The following is a 21,858-nucleotide window of genomic DNA, read 5'->3' on the forward strand; positions in this document are numbered from 1 at the left end:
AAAATGATAAATTAATAAATGAATAGATAAAAACATAAATAAATTATCAAAGTACATGGTGAATTGTTTTGGGGTAGTAATGCATTGCATCTTCGCTTGAACTATTGACAAATGTTTATGGGAACATATACTGCACCAAAGACTATAGTATTTCAAACATGTTACTTTCGGAAATTCTGACGGAACTCCTGTATTGCTGTCCATTACAAAGGGACTAGCCATTTTGGGAAGTTGTGTACTTACGCCCTTGTCATCCAAAGCACTGACTTTTCTTACAGATAATGAGATACCTCTTATCTTAAGTTATCCCTTATCTTTGGCAAGAAACTAGAAATCGTGAGAAATCGAGACACCACACAGACGACAGCTCTTTTTTGAAGACTGTCACAGGATCGTTTAAGGTTGAAAAGATAATGGTCACTACTTTTCACTAAAGAACTGGATTGGTTAAAAGGCTAATTTTATCAAGAAAAAGATGACCATAAAAGGTCTCCATGGAAATCGTATAAAAAACGAAAAACAGAAATGCATAAAAAAACTACATCTGTTTCAAATCATATTTAGGAAAAATGATGAAAAAAAAGAGACTACACAAATTTGAAATGATTTTCAAAAATGGAAAAAACACACAACTATGGTCGGCAGTGACATCAAAAGTGCAATAACAAAATACACTGCTAATATATATAATATACTATATATATATATATATATATATATATATATATATATATATATATATATATATATATATATATATATATATATATATATATATATATATATATATACATATATATATATATATATATATATATATATATATATATATATATATATATATATGTATATATATATATATATATATATATATATATATATATATATATATATATATATATATATATATATATATATATATATATATATATAATCTAAAAAGTACCACAGAAAGGAACATCATCTAAACAGCATAAAATTCCACTCCGGAAGTGACCCACACATCGTCACATACTTCCTGTCACTACTAATCTGTCGGGAGGGGAAAAATACACATATATATGTCAAGGACATAATGATGAGGACGCTGGAATCGATGGAGAAGAAGGCATCTCTCTTGACCTCCTGGAAATGGATTGAGAGAATGAGAAATGTCATCATTAGTCACACGTGAGAAAATAGACCCAGAAAATAAGATGAATACACAAACTGCTCAATGCTTTGGTCGTTCCCTTGAGCCCTCAACACTGAGACAGAGAGTTAAGCAGACTCTGGCAACACACTCACAGAATACTACCAGTGATTGTTTTTAAGTCATCAACACAATTTCTTTTTAAGTCTATTTTTTTTTTTGACGACAAACATTCAAAGAGTGAATGGAATCTTGAATAAAAAAAAAACAGTTGAACAACTATTGCTGTTTGTGACAATATAGAAGAACAATCTTAACAGTGCTATAACAATAGTTATACAGATGATAAAAAAATAACTAAGACACTAAAGAGAGAAACCATGCAATTTCGACAGGAAATGGAGAAGGTTGACTACAAAGACTAAATCTACGTAGGGTTGAACACTTCGGAATCTTACCTAATCTGAGAGAGAGAGAAAGAGAGGGAGGGAGGGAGAGAGAAAGAGAGAGAGAGAGAGTGGGGGCCAGAGAGAGGAAGGAAGGTAGGAGGAAGTTCAGTCTGACTGATGTTCTGTTATTTTCATTGTCCAGAATACGCAGCAGAGTCAACATCCTAAAATTTTCAATATTTCAAAGTTTCGGATTTTTTTTCGGATTTCTCTTCGGTTTGGGGTCTAAACGACGAGAGGGGAGGAGGAGATTTTTTTTTAATTAGGGGAGTTTTTTGTGTGGGTTGGAAGAAGGATGCGTCAGACAATAGAAGAAATAGATGAGTAAAAGAACTTGTGTTTACTGAAGTGGTGATCCTGCGTCGCAAGAACTGGACCAGTAGAAAGATTCAGAGTGGCGGGATTTTTTTTTGTGGGTCCAGCAGAAACAAAATGGAGGATGGGTGATTTTTCTGAGGATAAGTGGGTGGGCAGTTTCTTTTTTTTTTTTTTTTTTACATAACTGGTAGTGGAGGTGCTTGAGCAGACCCCCAAATTAGGCCTGAAAATGTCAAAACTTTTGGGGGGTGGATTTTCGTCACTAGGATAGGGGCCAAATGTAAAAGACACGCCTCGCATACAACTTCTTTCTTTTTTTTTTGTAATGGAGGACGGAAGACGGTTGATGGGGGGAGGGAGAGAAAGAAGAAGAGGAAGAGGAGGAGGAGGGGTTGGAAAGGGGGAAAGTGGCCTATCCCAGCGACAACGTCCAGCAGGCACTAGGATACATTATACATGACGCTCAGTGTCAGGAAGCCCAATGCTTGGCTAGTGTGTGGCCGTGACGAAGGTCAGGGGTCATGCCAGCTCGAAGATAGCTCTCGAAGGAAGGGGAAGGGGGGAGGGAGAAGGGGAAGGGGTGGAAAAGGAAGGGATGGGTTGGTGGTTGTTCTGAGAGAGAGAGAGAGAGAGAGAGAGAGAGAGAGAGAGAGAGAGAGAGAGAGAGAGAGAGAGAGACATACGGTTGTTTGGTGTGTGTCAAATGGTTTCATGAATTCTGGGCATGGATACAGGATCTGAACATGATGTCTGCAAATGGAAATGGTGTCTGAACATGTCTGAAAATGGAAATTGTGCCTGAATATAATGTCTGAAAATGGAAGTTGTGTCTGGACATAAAGTCTGAAAATGGAAATGGTGTCTGAACATAATGTCTGAAAATGGAAATGGTGTCTGAACATGTCTGAAAATGGAATTTGTGTTTGGACATGATGTCTTAAAATGGAAAGGGCATCTGAACATAATGTCTGAAAATGGAAATTGTCTGAACATAATGCCTGAAAATGGAATTGTGTCTGAACACGAAGTCTGAAAATGGAAAAAGTCGCAACTTGAAGTATGGTCATAGACACATTGTCTGAACATATAGTCTGATAATAGAAATGAGTTCTGAAAATGGGAAGGGTTTCATGAGACTGTGTTTGATACTAACAGATGGAAATGAATGAACAAAAAAAAGGGGCTTGAAGTGAAACTGGTGTGTGAAAATGGCGTCTGGAAATGGAGTCGGGAAAGAAGCCTTTGCAAGTCGAAACAACGAGAAAAGGAGACAAAACACTTGAGAGAGAGAGAGAGAGAGAGAGAGAGAGAGAGAGAGAGAGAGAGAGAGAGAGAGAGAGGTCACTGCGTCTATCCGTATTCCCGCCGAGAAACATATGCAGCACTTATCAGCAGAGCAACAACTTGGGCAATTGAGTAACGACGAGAGTTTCACGCCGTAAATGATCAAGATCTGGCAGTAAATTTCAGCCGAGGCTCAGTTTCTCAGCCGTTTTCACAAACAGACGAAGCTGGTGGCTAGTAGCCCTTTGCATCCCCCCCCCCTTTAATGAATTTCTCACGGGGAAATCTAAGGGAAGAGAGTCCCACTTTTCAACAAAGCACTGCTAGCTGTTTTCGTTTGGTGAATGTGAGACAGATAGTCACAATTTGGATAATAGGTAGAATAGTATCATCGCAGATTGAAAACCATATATATATATATATATATATATATATATATATATATATATATATATATATATATATATATATATTGATAACATGACTTCAATAGTCTATGGGACCCTAGGTGGGAAATGTAGAGCAGAAAATGTTGAGCCAACTCTCCTTTATGGAAGTGAGGTGTGTGTGTGTTTTTGCTGAATGTTGAAGCTTTAGTAGAATAGTACCATCGCAGGTTGAAAAACCACACACACACACACACACACACACACATATATATATATATACATATTGATAACATGACTTCAACTGTCTATGGGACCCTAGGTGGGAATGTACAACATAAAATGTTGAGCCAATTCTCCTTTATGGAAGTGAGGTGTGTGTGTGTGTGTGTGTTTTCTGAAGTTTGAAGCTTTCACAATGAACTACAGGTCACGAGAATGGACTTTATGAACAATTTTACCGCCCAGGGGATGAAGAACGCCTTGTGAAGGCCCTCCTGTTTGCAATTACGAGCTGACGGAATTCAATATGACAGGGTACTTTTAAAAACACTCCTGTTCAATTCTTCTCTTTCTCTGTTTGCAGCTGCTACCCACAACAGTCAACGTACATCCATATGTATACAATTCCCTGTTTATGTCAACGCACCATTCTATTTCCCACAGTGATATATTTAAGTTATATATTTATTTTGGTAAATAATTATCAATTTTGATTTGCTTTTGCGTCATTTTATTCAGCTTCACTGATAATATGGAGGATAATAACAGTTGCCTGTTATATATGCCTATCTACAGAAGATTAAAAGAATGGAAGCATACTCGTAGAGTGGTCTGCCTCTCTCTCTCTCTCTCTCTCTCTTAGACGTAACGCCAGCAATTCACAATCAATCAGTCAACAACGTCTGTAGCAGCAGTTATAGGAATCAATAAGGTTAGACCTCACTACTGATATCAGCGCCTGCGCAGTTCCCTAATGGCCGACCACTTCTAGCGCTAATAGCGCATCGTACGCTCTTTCCCAAGTAGCAGCAGTGGCATTACAGCAACTACTAGTGGTATGAGTAGCAGTGGCAGTACTAGGGCAACCGATCAAGCTCCGCAAAGCTCTCTCAAGCAGCGATATTTCAAAGCTCCAGCCACCCACTCCAAGTGCTACGTACTCGACTTGAAACAGCCACGTTATTTTCTCGCCAGGCACGAGAGGAGAGCCCCCACAGATCAATTTTGGGGGCGGGAGGTGGTCCTAGGAGTCTGATGAAGGTTGGGTGAGGACCCTTGGCGAGCGGGGTGGGGGTGGGGGGTTGTGGGGAGGTCCGAGGATGCCCATGGGAGGCCGGAAAACAAATCCTCCGGGATTTTCTCTTGACTAATCGCGATCAAGGCCAATCATCTGAGCGCCCCCTCGGCGGAGACCCTTCGTTCTTTTCCAGGTCTTCTAATTTCCGCGCGTTCTTTTAATTTCCTCTCGAAAACCCGTGTGGATTTCTCTCTCTCTCTCTCTCTCTGTTCGTGAAAAGATATTCAAAATTATTTGCATGAGCAGAAATGTATATTTGAGTTTTTACGTTATTATGTAATGCACGATTTCACACGTCCCAAAGTGATCTTTTGAGTAACTCCTAGCTCATGGCTAGTCCAGATTCAGAGGTCCACATCAGGCATCTTGATCCCTTTAATACACTACCACACTTACTGGCAAACGTCAGCTTAATGGTTCTGGGAATACAAAGATTGGTGGAGAGTTCCAGATTCTGGGGGCGAAAGGGGTACTTAAGTTTTCCAGCTCTTCCTTTCAAACTCTGAGGCAAGTTTTTCTGTTATTCTTTTCAATCCTGAGGCTGCTAAGAGCCAAATTTCCTCATTTTTTTAATACACTGCTCTTCTCCTAGCAATACTACCTTCATCTATCTACTTTTCTCAATTAGGAACTTGAGTTGTTTAAACACTCCTCTTCCCCTATCAGTACCATGGCATCAACCTCACTTTCTCAATCAGAATCCTAACAAACACCCTCCCTAAGAATAATTATCTTTCGCCTGTTTAAAAGGAATACAGAAGAAAGTAGAGAGGTTTGTATTTTAGAAGCAAATGGTAAATGGGGCTGATAAAATTGGCTGACTAGCAAGTTTTTGATTTTCAGTCAGTATTGTCGTATGTGATAAGACACATTGTGCCTACCTATTTTTGCCTCACTATAACCAACATCTATCAAGTACGTTTTGAACTGCTTTTCTGAAACAGTATACACATACACACACACACACACACACACACACACATATATATATATATATATATATATATATATATATATATATATATATATATATATATATATATATTATGACTTCAGTTGTCTATGGAAGAAAAGGTAGAGTACATAACAGAAATGTTGATCCAACTCTCCTTTATGGAAGTTAGGTTTGCATGTTGAAGTTTGAAGCTGTGGCTGTGAACTATTGCAATGAACTATACTTGTGGCGCAGTAAGAACTGAAAGGTCGAGAAATGTTGAGATGTGTAGAAGTCGCAAATAGATTACAGTTGTTGAAAGGAAGGATCAGGGTGAATTGAGATGGTATGGCCATGTAAGGAGAATGGAAGCTACCTAGAAAAGGCTAGCCACTGGAAAGAAAGAGCCTCAACATCAAGCAAGCACCAAAGTGCATGCGAGACGCGGAGGCCAAAAGCTCAGTGTTTGTACCAAGGACTCCCTTTTATGCAGCCAATAGACTTTGCTAGATTTCATCAAAAGACGCCAGGGTCTTGTCTGGGAAATATTTTATGACCTTCGAGAGGACTGCGCCCTTGGTCGAGGAGGAGGAGGAGGAGGAGGAGGAGGAGGAGGAGGAGGAGGAGGAGGAGGAGGAGGAGGAGGAGGAGGAGGAGAAGAAGAAGAAGGAGGAAGAAGAAGTCGTCCTTGAAGACACCCATCTACAAAAATGGTTGCTGACACGTCCCCCTTCAGCGATTGCATCTGTCTGAGCGGGAAAAAGGCTTCTTATTGAGGTTTTATTGAGGTTTCCTTTGAAAGGGGAAAAATGACCGATACAAGGGGCAAATATAAGTCCAGGACAGATTGTCGGTCTTCTTTCATCTGCTAAGCAATATACTTTAACCGGTTTTTATTCGGCTCGTTTGCATATGCGACCTTTCCGCTTGGCGGAAAGCGAAGCGCCTTTCCCGTGGAGGATTTCAGAGAGAGAGAGAGAGAGAGAGAGAGAGAGAGAGAGAGAGAGAGAGAGAGAGAGAGAGAGAGAGAGAGAGAGAGCAATTACCTGCATTCCAGTATGAGTGTGTTATGTTAAAGAGAGAGAGAGAGAGAGAGAGAGAGAGAGAGAGAGAGAGAGAGAGAGAGAGAGAGAGAGAGAGAGAGAGAGCAATTACCTAAATGCCAGTGTGAGTGTGTCGAATTGAAGAGAGAGAGAGAGAGAGAGAGAGAGAGAGAGAGAGAGAGAGAGAGAATTGGAGAGAGAGAGAGAGAGAGAGAGAAATTTCAATTTCAGTATGAGAGCAATTACCTAAATTCCAGTATGAGTAGAGAACTGAAGAGAGAGAGAGAGAGAGAGAGAGAGAGAGAGAGAACTACTGACTCTGTTGCAATGAGAGAGAGAGAGAGAGAGAGAGAGAGAGAGAGAGAGAGAGAGAGAGAGAGAGAGAGAGAGAGAGAGAGAGAGAAAAGCCACCCAAGTCCTTCCCCGCCGCCACATAAAACGTCCACATCCCGGAGACCCTGAATTCAGTGGTGTGGTGGGCGGTGGGGCGGGGGGCAGGGTGAACCTACAGTTAACTTCTTCTAATTATTTCAGAGACATTATAACGAAGTTGGAGTTTGACATTTTAAAAGTTGCCGAAAATTCCGGCCTACCAGGGATCCAGTTACGTATGGCCCCGAGTTCCTTCAAGAAAAATTGAAGGCTGGTGGGAGCGCAAGTTTTGCCTTGCAACTTCCGGGCCACAGGTTTTAATTTTTATTCATTTTTTTTTTTTAGTCATTTCCTTGCGCTTGTGAATTCGAAATTCTGGCGAGGGAATTTTCCCCTAATAATGATTATTATTATTATTATTATTATTATTATTATTATTATTATTATTATTATTATTATTATTATTATTATTATTATTATTATTATTCAGTGCCTTTGTCATTATTTTTGTTGGATAAATCATCAAAAATAAACATAAAAAACAAGTAAAAAATGCACCAAAGTTTCTTCAGACGCAATCGAGTTTTCTGTACAGCCGCTACGGCTTATAATCAAGGTCACCGAAAACAGATTTACCTTTCGGTGGTCTCGGTATAATAGTGTATGAGCCGCGGCCCATGAAACTTTAACCACAACCCGGTGGTGGCCTATCCTATATCGTTGCCAGAAGCACGATTATGGCTAACTTTAACCTTGAATAAAATGAAAACTGCTGAGGCTAGAGGGCTGTAATTAGGTATGTTTGATGACTGGAGGGTGGATGATTAACATACCAATTTGCAGCCCTCTAGCCTCAGTAGTTTTTAAGATCTGAGGGCGGACAGAAAAAGTGAGGACAGAATAAAGTGCGGACGGACAGACAAAGCCAGCAAAATAGTTTTTTTACAGAAAATTAAAAAAACGTAAAAAACTTATAAAACTATAGTCTTCTTACATAGTGAATGTTCACCAATAAAAAAAACCACACAACTGAACTTAAAAGGAAAACTAAAAAATTATATAAAAACGCAAAATTATACAGTGATTAAAAACCATTCTCTAAAAATCTTCAATTTTCAAAGATAAAAAAAACATTCTTAGCTGACCACAAAAAGGAAAAACAACCATTATCTATGAACGCAAAATATACAACAATAAAAAAATGCTTAAGTGACCTTAAAACTAAAAAAAAAAATCACTAAAAATCTTCAATATTCAAAGATAAAAAAAAAAAACATACTTAACTGACTATAAAAATGAAAAACAACCATCATCTATAAACGCAAAATATACAACAATAAAAAAATACTTAAACGATATCAAAAACGAAAAAAAAAATTCTCTCTAAATCTTTAATAAATATTAAAATTGAAGTCATACAACAATAAAAAAAAAACTTAACTAACCTTAAAACGGAAAAAAACAAACATTACCTAAAAATAAAAAAAACGGACAAAGAAAAACTAAACAAAAGTAAAACAAAAAACTGGAAAGACTAAATAAACCTCTCCCAGCAGAAAGTCTCAATCACTTCTCGAAGAACTATTGAATTTATTGAGTTTTTTCCCAAAGGTGAAGAGGCACTGTGTTCAACGCCAGGTTGAAAGGTTTTTTGGCACTGATGCCAAGTGCCCGTGTTTCCCCTCGGCTCGAGAGCGTACATTACGTGGCCATGGAGAGAGAGAGAGAGAGAGAGAGAGAGAGAGAGAGAGAGAGAGAGAGAGAGACAAACACACACACACACAGAGAGAGAGAGAGAGAGAGAGAGAGAGTAGAGGAGTTCCACAAACACATACAGAGAGAGAGAGAGAGAGAGAGAGAGAGAGAGAGAGAGAGAGAGAGAGAGAGTATTACTTTTAATCCTATCTTCACTGTTTCATATATACATAAATAAAGGAGAGAGAGAGAGAGATAGAGGAGTTCCACCAGCAGAGAGAGAGAGAGAGAGAGAGAGAGAGAGAGAGAGAGAGAGAGAGAGAGAGAGAGAGAGAGAGAGAGAGAGACTCATTACTCTTCTTCACCGTAGCAGAAACTGGAAAATAATTCCGAGTATTTCTTCCGCCCCGGTTCACGCATCCATTTTGTGCATTTCAGAGAGACAAAAAAAAAAAAAAAGGAAAAAAAAAAGTGAGTGAACTATGACGCAAATCTTGCATGTTTGTATGTGTCCCTTTTGTGTTTTTTAGTCTTGTTTCATGGCGTTAAAAACACGCACATACACACAAACTCAAACGCTCATACAGTGACGCATTCACAAGCACACTTGTAATGGAATTTGGTTAACGCAAGATTCTACTGTACATCCTTGATACAGCAGTGACTATTTTACTTGGGCTGGTAGACTCGCAGTTGCTGGTAGACACTCATCAGCTGTTGGTAGCCTCACCAGCTGCTGGTAGGATCGCCATTTACCGGTATACTCACAGCCGTTGGCAGATTACCCAGCTGCTGGTAGCCTAACCAGCTGTTGACAGATTGAACAACTGCTGGCAAATAAACCAGCTGCTGGTGACCTCACTAGCTGATAGTAGCCTCACTAGCTTCTAATAGACTCACTAGCTGCTGGTAGTTTCAACAGCTGCTAGCAGACTTATCAGTTGCTGTTAACTTACAGCTGCTGGTAATCTCATCACCAGTTGCTGGTAGACTCAGTAGCCACGGGTAACCTCAACAGCTGCTGGCCAAAGTAACCAGCTGCTGGTAGTCTGATCACCAGTTTCTCGTAGACTTACTAGCCACTGGTAGACTCACGAACTGCTGGCCAAAGTAACCAGCTGCTGGTAGTCTGATCACCAATTTCTGTTACTAAATCTGGTCCACTCACAGCTGGTGATAAATTAACAAGCTGCTGGTAGACTCAACAGTTCCTGGTAGACGTACCAGCTGCTGGCCAAAGTAACCAGCTGCTGGTTGCCTCAGCAGTTCCTGGTAGACGTACCAGCTGCTCTCCAAAGTTACCAGCTGCTGGTAGACTCACCAACTACTGGCCAAAGTAACCAGCTGCTGGTAAACACACCAACTGCTGGTCAAAGTAACCAGCTGCTGGTAGACTCACCAACTACTAGGAAACTAGCCAGCTGCTGGTAGCCTCAACAGTTACTGGTAGACGTACCAGCTGCTGGCCAAAGTTACCAGCTGCTGGTAGACTCATAACTACTGGTCAAAGTAACCAGCTGCTGGTAGACTCATCAACTACTAGGAAACTAGCATGGTAGCCTCAACAGTTCCTGGTAGACGTACCAGCTGCTGGTAGACTCACCAACTGCTGGTCAAAGTAACCAACTGCTGGTAGACTCACCAACTACTAGGAAACTAGCCAGCTGCTGGTAGCCTCAACAGTTCCTGGTAGACGTACCAGCTGGTGGTCAAAGTAACCAGCTGCTGGCAATTGCATGAATAACTTAATCTTCCCCCGCCCCCCTCAAAAAACCCCCAAAATAAAAGCTTTTGTTTCCCTACCAGCCCACCCCTCCCCACCTTCCCCTAATCTCTTTCCCCCGCCCCTAAAATGGAGGTGGGGTGGGAGAAGGGGGAGGTGGAAGGGGAGGTGGGGGGGCGGGGGGAGAGGAAATGGGGCATTGGCCGACAGTGGCTCGGTTGTAATTAGTTAAAAAATCCCTGATGAAAGGGTTTATTGAAAAATTCAAGTGCTGCTACTGGTTTAACGAGAGAGAGAGAGAGAGAGAGAGAGAGAGAGAGAGAGAGAGAACCTTCCTGGAAATGGCGGCTCATGAGAGAGAGAGAGAGAGAGAGAGAGAGAGAGAGAGAGATAAACTTCCTGCTAACGGTTCATGAGAGAGAGAGAGAACCTTTCTGCCAATGGTTCATGAGAGAGAGAGAGAGAGAGAGAGAGAGAGAGAGAGAGAGAGAGAGAGAGAGAGAGAGAGAGATAAACTTCCTGCTAACGGTTCATGAGAGAGAGAGAGAGAGAGAGAGAGAGAGAGAGAGAGAGAGAGAGAGAGAGAGAGAGAGAGAACGAACGTAAAGCGATTACATGACCTACTTTGATGTTGGCGTCTGCGACCTAGTTTCACGTAATCAGTAAATATTTGTTTTTATCATTCAGCAACCGACGCAGGACAAAGATGTCAAGATAAAATGATTTACTTAAAAAGAAAAAATGTGAAACATTTTTTAACTTCTTACTTTGCAAGCATATTAATTTGCTCGTTACTTCATTGCTAATAATAGTTTTGTGACGGTCGATTACAGGCAATTACATACAGTGATTGTTATAATTACAGTCGTGATTGATTTTGTGGTAGTTCAAAAATGACTGAACACGAGGTAAATCTTTTATATGTATAAATATATATATATATATATATATATATATATATATATATATATATATATATATATATATATATATATATATATATATATATATATATATATAAACACAGTAGTAGGGAAGTATAAAATTTACCATTCCATCTCTGCCAAAGAGATTTCATCCAAAACGGAATTTTTAATTTTAATTTTTTTTTTTTTTTGGGACGTTTCGAGTCGAGAGAAGCAAGCGCAGGCCCACAAAAATCGATAGATAGGATTTCCTCTCTCTCTCTCTCTCTCTCTCTCTGTCGAAAATTGGCCGTATCTGCACCTGTCCTTCGCTGTCCAGGTAGGACCTCCCTCTCTCCCTCCCTTTCTGACAGGGATTCGTTCGAACTGGTCACGGTGGGTCTAACAAATTTAAGCATCTGATCGTGCTGGTCTCAAGGAGGACCGGACGACGACTAGAGAAGAAGAAGAAGAAGAAGAAGATGAAGAAGAAGAAGAAGAAGAAGAAGAAGAAGAAGAAGAAGAACAACAACAACAACAACAAGATGAAGAACAAAAACAACAACAACAAGATGAAGAAGAAGAAGAAGAACAAATCATGACGTCACATCAAAACAAAAGCGAGGATGGCAGGTGAACGATGATTCTTTCTTTTTTTTTTAGATTATTACATTAATTTCATACAGCTTTGTTACGTTTACGGCCTTATTACCATTAGAGAGAGAGAGAGAGAGAGAGAGAGAGAGAGAGAGAGAGAGAGAGAGAGAGAGAGAGAGAGAGAGAGAGAGAGAGAGAGAGAGACTTTTGGTACTAAGTTGAATTATGAAGTAATTTAATTTTCTTACAATCTTGTAAGAAAGCAAAACCACTAAGTTAATAATAATAATAATAATAATAATAATAATAATAATAATAATAATAATAATAATAATAATAATAATCTTATCACTTGTTTTCGCTGCTCAGTGGTTTAAATGAAATAAAATAAATAACAATAAACTAACTGTAAAAAGGCAATTTATGTCAGTTTTACACGATAACATATTTCTACTTGGCCCAACGTATTTGGTGAATACTTTTCTAAGTATAGAAATTTTGTCCTTGCTTCAAAGCTTCCCTTTGACCTTTTTTGAACATATTTCACATTACTTCTATAAACCTGCAAAGTGACACAAAAGGTGATAGTATATCGGCATGAAAGCTAACTCTGCTTTGATCAAGCAAGGAGAAAATGTTTACCAAATACGTTCGCGATGAAAAATGATAAAAGTTGTAGAGTGTCTTTCGGTAATCTGTCTCTCACGAAAGATAATGTATTGAAAAATTATATATATATATATAATATATAATTTCCCTTGCATTTTGTATGTATTAAAACACTTTCTCTATCTCTGCCTATCTCTCTATTTCCATATCTCTTTCTCTTTCTGTCCGTCTCTCTCCACAAATAACGACAAAAGTAACAGACGCAAGTATTGAAAAACGGGGGAGAATTATATTTCAGAAACCAGCAAGGAAACGGAGATGTCCACACATCCTATCGAAGCCACAGAGAAGAAGAAGAAGAGAAGAAGAAGAAGAAGAGGAACATCAACAACAGCGATCCATTCGCAGCCTCCTTTGTTACCCATCTCAAAATGGTTGCGCGCTCTTCCCCCCCCCCGTACGCTGAAATCATCTGCTGCCTTCCTTCACCGCCCTGGACCAGTGACGTCACGCTGACGTCACAGCTACGTCATACTTGTGTACCGCAATTTCATATCATTCTGGGAAGGTTAGGCAGGAGGGGAGGGTCCCCCCAACACCTCCCCCAAAACCTTCCCCTCCATTGTTACTCTCAGTTGCGTCTCTCTGACGAGACGTTTATGGCCCCGTTTCATTTCGGGGTATTTTTTTTTTTTTTTTTTTTCGCAAACTTGCTCCGAACAACGTCGGAGGAAGGAATAAATTGCGAATGAATTGCGACAAGCGACGGGAGGAGGATACGACATCTTTAAGATACGCCCAGATATCGATTTCACATCTAATGAATACAAATTATTGGCTGGGATTCTGATATAACTTTTTGTCCCAGTTCGGAAAATCCGTTGAAAAGCAGCAACAGGTATAAAATGAATACAAAGCCATAATTACAAATGCTTGGTAGCTCGCGACGACACACACACACACACACACACACACAGAGAGAGAGAGAGAGAGAGAGAGAGAGAGAGAGAGAGAGAGAGAGAGAGAGAGAGAGAGACTCGTTTCGTCGGAAAAGGTTGACTGATGGACAGCCAAACGACGGGGGAATAGATTTGCCTGAAGGGGGTTGAGGGGTGGAGGTGGTGGGGGGATGTTGGTGGTGAAGACTGGTGTTGGAGGGTAAGGGTGCACAGAGCATGTTAGCGGAATGTTGGAGAGCGAGGTTTCATAATAAAATTTAGACAGTGTTTGGAGGGCAATGGTGTATGTAGATTGTTGGGGAATGTTGAAGGGGAAGGGGCTTTATAACATTTGGTGGAGCGTTGGAGAGCTTAAGTGTATGTATGAAATGGTGGCTGAATGTTGGAGGAGAAAGGGTTATATAACACATTGATGGACTGTTGGAGGAGAAGGGTTTATGTAACACATTGATGGACTGTTGGAGGAGAAAGGTTCATATAACACATTGATGGAATGTTGGAGGAGAAAGGTTTATATACTGCATTGATGGAATGTTGGAGGAGGAAGGTTTATATACTGCATTGATGTACTGTTGGAGGAGAAAGGTTTATATACTGCATTGATGGAATGTTGGAGGAGGAAGGTTTATATAACACACTGATGGAATGTTGGAGGAGAGAGGTTTATATGCTGCATTGATGGAATGTTGGAGGAGGAAGGTTTATATACTGCATTGATGTACTGTTGGAGGAGAAAGGTTTATATACTGCATTCATGGAATGTTGGAGGAGGAAGGTTTATATGCTGCATTGATGGAGTGTTGGAGGAGGAAGGTTTATATACTGCATTGATGGAATGTTGGAGGAGGAAGGTTTATATAACACACTGATAGAATGTTGGAGGAGAAAGGTTTATATAACACATTGATGGAATGTTGGAGGAGAAAGGTTTATATACCACACTGATGGAATGTTGGAGGAGAAAGGTTTATATACTGCATTCATGGAATGTTGGAGGAGGAAGGTTTATATGCTGCATTGATGGAGTGTTGGAGGAGGAAGGTTTATATACTGCATTGATGTACTGTTGAAGGAGAAAGGCTTATATACCACACTGATGGAATGTTGGAGGAGGAAGGTTTATATACTGCATTGATGGAATATTGGAGGAGGAAGGTTTATATACTGCATTGATGTACTGTTGAAGGAGAAAGGTTTATAACTACACTGATGGAATGTTGGAGGAAAAAGGTTTATATAACACATTAATGGAATGTTGGAAGAAAAAAGGTTTATATAATACACTGATGGAATGTTGGAGGAGAAAGGTTTATATACTGCATTGATGGACCGTTGGAGGAAAAAGGTTTATATAACACATTCATGGACTGTTGGAGGAAAAAGGTTGTATAACACATTCATGGACTGTTGGAGGAAAAAGGTTGTATAACACATTCATGGACTGTTGGAGGAAAAAGGTTTTATAACACATAGATGGACAGTTGGAGGAAAAAGGGTTATATAACACACTGATGGAATGTTGGGGAGAAAAAGGTTTATATAACACATTGATGGAATGTTGGAGGAGAAAGGTTCATATAACACATTGATGGACTGTTGGAGGAGAAAGGTTTATACAACACATTGATGGAATGTTGGAGGAAAAAGGTTCATATAACACATTGACGGAATGCTGGTGGAGAAAGGTTTATATAACACACTGATGGAATGTTGGAGGAAGGGTTTATATAACATATTGATGGAATGTTGGAGGAACACTATGCATAGCACAGGTTGGAGAGTTTTGATGGAGAGGGCGTGTAAACATGCTGGGGGAACGTCAGATGAACATGTCACAAAAACACGTCAGCAACTTATCACAACCACGTCACAAACATGTTGAATACATGCTAATGATTTACTGGCAGACTTAACAAGTGTCTTATATGATTATCCAGAATTTGCCAAAGATTTATTGTCCACTGACTGCTGTCGACTTGTTTTCAACCTGTCTGTGATATGCATATGTTGTTGATTTGTTTTCAACCTGTCTGTGATGTGCATAATGTTGCTGACTTGTTTTTATCCTGTCTGTGATATACATATGTTGTTGATTTGTTTTCAACCTGCATCCTGTGATATGCAATGTTGTCGACTTGTTTTCAACCTGTCTGAGATATCTGTTGTATTGTTTTCAACCTACTGGATATGCATATGTTGTTGACCAACCTGTTGTGATGTGATAATGTTGCATTGGTTTATCCTGTCTGTGATATGCATATGTTGTTGATTTGTTTTCAACCTGACTGTGATATGCATATGTTGTTGATTTGTTTTCAACAAGTTGGATATGCACTGTTGTATACAAAAAGTTGTGATGAGTTGAGGACAAGTTTTCAAAATTTGTTGGGATATGCATTGTTGGACTTGTTTTCAACTTGTATACATACTATGTTGGACTTGTTTTCAACTTGTTTATATGCATTATTGGACTTGTTGGAGAACCTGTCCGTGATATGCATACGTTGCTTATATAAGCTGGATATGCATATATTGTTGACTTGTTTTCAACCTGTCCCTGATATGCATATGAGAGTGACCTGGAGGAAACTGTCTGTGATATGCATATGTTGTTGACTTGTTTTCAACTTGTCTGTGATATGCATATGTTGTTGACTTGTTTTCAACCTGTCCGTGATATGCATACGTTGCTGAATATAAGCTGTCTCTGATATGCATATATTGTTGACTTGTTTTCAACCTGTCCCTGATATGCATATGTTGTTGACCTAATATGTGTTTATATGTTGTTGACTTGTTTTCAACCTTCTGTGATATGTAGGAACGAGGTGATGAAAAGCAAGGGTGTAGGGTACAGTGAATGACAATTTGGGGTGTTGAGAGTAGATGTATCAACATGTTGGTGGACTGTTGTTGTTGTTAGTGAGTTTGAGGTCAAGTTTGTGCAAAATTTGTTGGGTATACGTTGGGGACTCCATGTATATATATTTGGAGGTTTATACAGATTATTGGATTGTTGGAGAGTAAGGAAATGTTGGAGTAAAGGGCTTATGTAACAATCTAAGAGAGTGATGGAGAAAGTGAGTGTCTGGGGAATGACAGGGAAGAGTGTATTTCAACAGGTTGTTGTTGGGTGTCAATGGTGTTGGAGGTCAAAGAATGTGTCTAATATATGTTTAAAACTTTGGTGTACTGATGAACAGTAAGGGTGTATATGAATACAGTAATTTGGGGTGTTAGAAGACAAGGGTGTAGATTTGTTGGTGGAGGGTTGGAGGCCCAAAGTGTTGTATATAAGGCAAGAGTTCCATTGTCTGTAGATTACATGTTGTTGGAGTAAATGTTGGTGTAACTGTCACATTCATAATGAAGATGAGTGTTGGAAGACAGTGGTGTAGACATGTTGTTGGGGCAGTGTTGGAGGTCAATATTTATATATAATCGTTTGATGGATTGTTGGAAAGAAAAGCATATTTACTAGTCGAGTCTTCGAGATTGTACATGTTGTGCTGGTGGATTGTTGGAGGGCATGAGTGTCAGTGTTTGTAGATGTCGTGTTGGTGAATTGTTGGAGGGTAAGAGTATATGTCGTGTTGTTGGACTGTTGGAGAGCCAAAATATATATATCGTGTTGGTGGATTGTTGGAGAGCCAAAGTATATAATCGTGATGGTGGAGTGTTGGGGAGCCAAAATATATAATTTATAACATGTTGGTGGATTGTTGGAGAGCAAGGCTGAATACAACACGTTTAGGAAAATGTTGGAGGACAGGGATGTAAACTACAGTTTAGTGGGGGAGAAACAAGAGTTGGAGATAGCGTTGGAGATAGAGTTGGAGATACAAGGCAAGACTTTACAATCAACCGGAACTTTCCGTCCGTGTTTTCATTTTCGAGAAAAATAACTGACTGACGGATTTACATTTTTGAAATGGGGCTGGGAAAGAAGGTGGTGGGGGTAGACTATAGTTTGAAGAGTTGAGGAGGGGGGAGGCTAAGAGAAGCGAATATGTTCCCTGGAAATTAATTTATAAAAAGGGAAGTGAGACAGACACAGGAAGAAACACACAAAAAAATTATGAAATTCTGGTCTTGTGTATCATGCAGAATGGAACAAAAACGAAAAGTATGAGATAAAAAAATTGAGCAAATAAAAATCATGCTTCCAGACAACGATTGAAGCAACGTGAGTGATCTGTGAGTATTAACCTATCTGGAAATTTCGTCACAAGTGTTTTATCAATTTCTCTTATTAATTCTGCGAAGAACTGGCGTCACAGTTCCGATTGGTCATCAAATACGTGTTTGTCAAAGGCGGATTTCTGGCAATGGAGATATAATTAAAAACCTATAAAAAAATTTGGAATACTCAGAAATACCCTTTAGGAATCATTTGAAGTTTTGACAAGTATTTACAACATATATCAAAAAATCTATTTGGGCTTCAAAGAGATTACACGACTGACAAGGTTAGAAAACTGTCTGAAAATGAGTTAAAACCAAATGTCGAATTTTTGCATAGAAAAAATTTGTCCTTTTTAGTTTTATGTAAAAGAAAACTATTGAGATGGCTTTTTGTCTGTACGCCCGCCCTCAGATCTTCAAAACTACTGAGGAGGCTAGAGGGCTGCAAATTGGCATGTTGATCATCCACCCTCCAATCATCAAACATACCAAATTGCAGCCCTCTAGCCACCTCAGTAGTTTTTATTTTATTTAAGGTTAAAGTCAGCCATGATCGTGGATCTGGCACCGCTATAGGTACCAACAACACAAGCCACCACCGGGCTGTGGCTGAGAGTTTCATGGGCCATGGCTGAGAGTTTCATACAGCATTATACGCTGTACAGAAAACTCGACTGAGCCGAAGAAACTTCGGCGCATATTTTACTTGATTTTTCATAATTCCGAGGAAATTTAAAAAAAAATCGGAAGGGATCCTGACTTGGTAATGAACTCCTGTAACAAAAATTTTTTTTTTCTAAATGAAAATGTACAAGAAACATTCAAAAGTACATTGAGCAAGACGAGAACGCCGGCACAGTGAAATAATGCAAAAAATATACATATATAAAAATATATATACACAAACATGAAAAACTGACAAATATTTGTCTACAAAAAAATAACGCTTTTTGGCACACATAAACACTCAACACGACAAAAAAAAAAAAAACACACACTAACTGCAATACAAAGACACACGAAAAAGGGTGCAAAATGTTTAGGTTTGCTGTGAACAAACACACACACACACACACACGTGGAAAAAACACACAGGAAAAACACACACAGGGCATGATTACCAACATCAGGTTAGGGGTGGGCACGACCGGAGGACGAGTTAAGTGCGTTCAGTAAAAGTTGTGGGCACTGGGACGAAATCACTGACAAATTATTCACAAGTAAAGTCTCGCCACTGTCTAAGGGAGCCTTCAAAAGACGAAGAGAGAGAGAGAGAGAGAGAGAGAGAGAGAGAGAGAGAGAGAGAGAGAGAGAGAGAGAGAGAGATAAAGCAATGGTGGGGAGGGAACGGCGCGGAGGAGATGTTGGAGGGTGTCTGAAGAAACTACAATAGGCCTATGCCCCGTCTGTCAGTGTATGGGCACTCTTTGACAAAAAAAAAAAAAAACTGACGAAGGAAGTTTTGGACAGCGGAAACTTCTCCTCAAAAAAAAAAAGTTACCTTTCTCGAAGGCTTCTACTTACGTTAGCAGTGATCAGCGCTGAAGGCGTGTACTTTGTCTGAATGTTTTTTATTTTCTCTCGAAGGGGGAGGGGGTTGGTTCTACATGTCTATGGGTACTATGGTATCCCAAAATGCTGCTACGATGGGGAGGGTTTTTTTTTTTTTGGGGATGGTTGTAGGGAGGAGAGGGGAGGGTGGGGTTTCTCTCTGCTACTCCCCGCCTCCAATTCGCTCTGACTTATCCACCCAGTTCCCGAATTGTATCTTTTTTTTTTTTTTTTGCTGCAAGACAGAATGTATATTTTTATATAAATATATTTTTAAAACAGAATAAATGTATTTTGTGTGTGTGTGTTTTTTTGAAGGCTGTGAAGAACCGTTTGCTCTGTGTGAAGTTCTGTGCAAATGTTTTACCCCCACAGTCCGTGGGTACTATTTTGTGGGTCCTATTCTTGGGTCCTACTCGTGGGTCGTGTCCAAAATTTGGAACACCAGAAGATCGCGTCTCCCTCCAGGGAATAAAAATAGCCCCAGGGCGATGCAATCCGATAAATAAATACCAACTGATGACGACCAGTCCAGTGAAAGGATTCTATTTGATTTGAATATCTCTCTCTCTCTCTCTCTCTCTTTGCATATATATATATATACATATGTTATATATATATATATATATATATATATATATATATATATATATATATATATATATATATATATATATATATATAGAGAGAGAGAGAGAGAGAGAGAGAGAGAGAGAGATTCAAATATAATACAATCACCAACTGAATCCTCATTGAGAGAGAGAGAGAGAGAGAGAGAGAGAGAGAGAGAGAGAGAGAGAGAGAGAGAGAGAGAGAGAGAGAGAGAGAAATTCAAATGGAATAAAATCACCAACAGAATTCTTATTTAGAGAGAGAGAGAGAGAGAGAGAGAGAGAGAGAGAGAGAGAGAGAGAGAGAGAGAGAGAGAGAGATTCAAATGGAATAGAATTCCCAGCAGAATCCTTATTGAGAGAGAGAAAAAGAGAGAGAGAGATTCAACTGGAATAGAATTCCCAACAGAATCCTTATTGAGAGAGAGAGAGAGAGAGAGAGAGAGAGAGAGAGAGAGAGAGAGAGAGAGAGAGACACGAATGGGTCTCGGAGAAGAAGAAGCGTTCATGACGTTTAGGTACGGATGATCGATGGCCACCACAACCCAGTCATTAATTCGCGCGCGAATTTTTTTTAATTACACTAATGAGGACCGATTGCTTCGCGTCCATTGACATCCAAATTCCCGAGAAGAAACCTGGATGCGTCGACGTCTCTGACGAGTGGGAGAGATAGGTAGAGAAAGCAGGATAAGGAAGAGATAGCAAGAAAAGTAGGAGAGACAGAGATAGGATGAAGAACAATCAGCATAAATATGCCACTATCTGCTTTCCTGAGACGGGGGATTCCTCAGACGAGTGACTCCAACGATAGTTTGAGTCCAAGACTTTTCTTTAAGTCCTTGGGGCCTCTAGGAGTCCTCATATAAGTGAATCCTGGAGCGTTTGGAGTCCAAGGACTTCTCTTTAAGTCCTTGGGCCCTCTAGGTGTCTCAGATAAGTGAATCCTGAAGCGTTTTGAGTCCAAGGACTTCTATTTAAGTCCTTGGGGCCTCTAGGAGTCCTCATATAAGTGAATCCTGGAGCGTTTGGGGTCAAAGGACTTCTCTTTAAGTCCTTTGGCCCTCTAGGTGTCCCAGATCAGTGAATCCTGGAGCCTTTTGAGTCCAAGGACTTTATTTAAGTCCTCGGGCCTTCTAGGAATCTCAGATAAGTGAATTCTAGGACGTTTTGAGTTTAAGGACTTTTCTTTAAGTCCTTGGGCCCTCTAGGTGTCTCAGATAAGTGAATCCTGGAGTCTTTTGAGTCCAAGGATTTTATTTAAGTCCTTGGGCCCTCTAGGAATCACAGATAAGTGAATTCTAGGACGTTTTGAGTTTAAGGACTTTCTTTTACGTCCATGGAGCTTCTTAATGCCTCAGACAAGTGACTCCAAGGATATTTTAAATTGAAGGACTTTTCTGTAAGACCTTGGACCTTTCAAATATTTCTGAAGAGAAGCTTTTAATGCGTCACAATTATGAAGAAGTGGCTTTGGAGTTACAGGGAGCGTGTCTTAAAGAAATTTGCCACAGGAATCCGTAAATCTTTTGTAGGGGTGTATCTGGAATGTTTTGGCATTCTGAAACTTGGAATATGGACTTTTCTTGAAGAAAATCGTCTGTCATGGAACTTACTGGAGCTTGATAAAAAGTATATTGAGAATTAGGACCTAGAAAGTATACAGATTCTAAAGTGTCCTGACATGTTTCCGGAATTAGCTTTTTCTGTAGCTGAAGTTTTTGGAAATGTGACAACTAAGAATAAATTTCAGGGACGTCCTGAAGACTTTGGCTACCATTAACTTGAAAGCGTATGTAATAAGA

General features: G+C 39.7%; 1 protein-coding gene across 16 annotated transcripts in view; it reads right to left on the reverse strand.

The window, feature by feature from the left end:
* LOC136830582 (innexin inx2-like) overlaps nt 1–21,858 on the reverse strand; it is a 316,948-nt gene that overhangs the window by 12,855 nt on the left and 282,235 nt on the right. The gene's annotated exons all lie outside the window — the stretch shown is intronic.

Source organism: Macrobrachium rosenbergii, chromosome 47 (assembly GCF_040412425.1).
Source record: "Macrobrachium rosenbergii isolate ZJJX-2024 chromosome 47, ASM4041242v1, whole genome shotgun sequence".
Taxonomy (NCBI): Eukaryota; Metazoa; Arthropoda; class Malacostraca; order Decapoda; family Palaemonidae; genus Macrobrachium; species Macrobrachium rosenbergii.